The 2,426-nt window shown below is 39.7% G+C and overlaps 1 protein-coding gene and 1 long non-coding RNA gene across 2 annotated transcripts in view; both read left to right on the forward strand.

Moving 5' to 3' along the window:
* Nucleotides 1–2,426, forward strand: part of LOC109340923 (putative RNA-binding protein Luc7-like 2) — a 19,599-nt gene that overhangs the window by 13,054 nt on the left and 4,119 nt on the right. The window lies entirely within an intron of this gene.
* LOC109340924 overlaps nt 1–2,426 on the forward strand; it is an 11,332-nt gene that overhangs the window by 5,937 nt on the left and 2,969 nt on the right. Inside the window, exon 3 of the long non-coding RNA XR_002106867.1 lies at nt 2,382–2,387. This is a non-coding gene — a long non-coding RNA (uncharacterized LOC109340924). The remainder of the gene's footprint in view (nt 1–2,381; nt 2,388–2,426) is intronic.

The raw sequence follows: 2,426 nt of genomic DNA on the forward strand, positions 1-2,426 counted from the left end.
GAAACCTAGGGTGACTGATTAGAGAATCTAAATCAGTGACTTTAAGTTCTTTCCTTAGCAATAAAAACCTTGCAGTGGCCAAAGGCTTTGTAATGACATCTGCTGTTTGAAACTCAGATGGAACATGTTTAACTAGGAGAGTTTTGGCATGAATTTTGTCTCTCACAAAGAAGAGATCAAGCTCTATGTGCTTGGTTCTGCTGTGAAGAACAGGATTATGTGCCATTGCTACTGTACTTAGGTTATCACACAAAATCAGAGGAGTTTGATGAGGAATCTTGAGTTCAGAAAGAAGGGACTCAACCCAAATCATCTGCACTGTCCATGTGAGCTTTGAGGAGCAAATCCTTGACATACTTGCTTTGAGAGAGAAAGAGAGAACCATCTGAAAGATGTTTGACCTCAATGCCTAAAAAATAATCCAATTTGCCTAGATTTTTGAGAGCAAAACTAGAACTGAGTTTGTTGATCAAGTGAGAGACTTCTGAACCAGAGGATCCAGTGATGATGATATCATCCACATATACCAAAACAAACAATTTTTGAGAACCAGAAATGAACAAAGAGTTGTCACATCTGCTGATTGTAAAACCTAGTTGCACAAGAGTTCCTTTAAGTTTTTCAAACCACTGCCTAGGAGCTTGTTTGAGCCCATACAAGGCTTTATGTAGTTTGCATACAGTAGTTTTATCTCCAGCATGAAAACCAAAAGGCTGGATCATATAAACTTCTTCATTTAACACTCCATTTAGAAAGGCATTGTTTATGTCTAGTTGCTGTATAGCCCAACCATAGGTGACTGCCAAAGTGAGCACAATTCTGATAGTAACAGGTTTGATTACAGGGGAAAAAGTTTCAGTGTAATCAATCCCTGGTTGCTGATGATACCCTTTTGCAACCAACCTGGCTTTAAATTTGTTTACAGAGCCATCAGGGTTCTCTTTTACTCTGAAAATCCACTTACACCCAATTGCCTTCTTATTAGGAGGAAGAGGAACTAAGGACCAAGTTCCTAACTTGAGTAGAGCATCATATTCTTCTTGCATGGAATTTTTCCAAACAAGACTAAGAAGAGCTTCTTTTGTAGTAGAAGGTTATGTATGGGCAAGAAACAAACTGGCTAGACTAGGTAAAACAGATTTATGTATGCCTGACTTTGACCTAGTAACCATAGGGTGAGTGGAAGAGGGAACAGTAGGTAATGGATGGGATGAAGAAGTTGGACTTTGTAAGGGTATTGAGGAATTTGACTCATATGTGGGAGAATTAGGCAGGGAGTTATTTGAACCAGGGGAAGCCATATCTGGTATTTGGTCATTGAGAGGAGGACTGGACATACTTGAGGATTGACCACTAGTGTTGTGTGTTTGATGATACCCTTTTGTAACCAACCTGGCTTTGAATCTGTTTACTGAGCCATCAGGGTTCTCTTTTATTTTGAAAGCCCACTTACACCCAATTGCCTTCTTATGAGGAGGAAGAGGAACTAAGGACCAAGTTCCTAACTTGAGAAGAGCATCATATTCTTCTTGCATGGAATATTTTTAAACAGGACTAAGAAGAGCTTCTTTTGCAGTAGAAGGTTCTGTATGGGCAAGAAACAAACTGGCTAGACTAGGTAAAACAGATTTATGTATGCCTGACTTTGACCTAGTAACCATAGGGTGAGTGGAAGAGGGAACAGTAGGTAATGGATGGGATGAAGAAGTTGTACTTTGTAAGGGTATTGAGGAATTTGACTCATATGTGGGAGAATTAGGCACGGAGTTATTTGAACCAGGGGAAGCCATATCTGGTATTTGGTTATTGATATGAGGACTGGACATACTTGAGGATTGACCACTAGTGTTGTGTGTTCCACTAGGACAGAGAGGAGGGGAACTAGAAAAGGAACCAGTAATGTTAGAGGGAATGGAAGCAGGGTTGGAGGAAATGGAAGAAGATTGGTATGTAGAACTTGACTTTTGGAATGGAAAGACATTTTCATTAAAGGTGACATCCTTAGAGACATATAACCTCCCTTCCTTGGACATGCATTTATAACCTTTGTGAGTAGAGGAGTACCCTAAAAAGGTGCATTCAGTGGACCTATACTGCATTTTGTGAGTGTTGTAGGGTCTTAGTAAGGGAAAACAAGTACACCCAAATACTCTCAGACTACTGTAATCATGCACTTTGTCATTCAATAGAAAGAAAGGTGATTTATTATGTAAGGTAGGAGAAGGAAGTCTGTTGATTAAGAAAACAGCAGTGGTGAAGGCATATTCCCAGAGATTTAAAGGTAGACTAGCATGAGCTAGTAGGGTTAGGCCAGTTTCAACTATATGTCTATGTTTCCTTTCAACAGTGCCTTGTTGATGATGTGTATGAGGGCAAGAGAGTCTGTGGTTTATGCCTAATGAGGTTAAAAAGGAAGTAAATGGCCT

The sequence above is a fragment of the Lupinus angustifolius genome, unplaced genomic scaffold (assembly GCF_001865875.1).
Source record: "Lupinus angustifolius cultivar Tanjil unplaced genomic scaffold, LupAngTanjil_v1.0 Scaffold_287, whole genome shotgun sequence".
Lineage (NCBI taxonomy): Eukaryota > Viridiplantae > Streptophyta > Magnoliopsida > Fabales > Fabaceae > Lupinus > Lupinus angustifolius.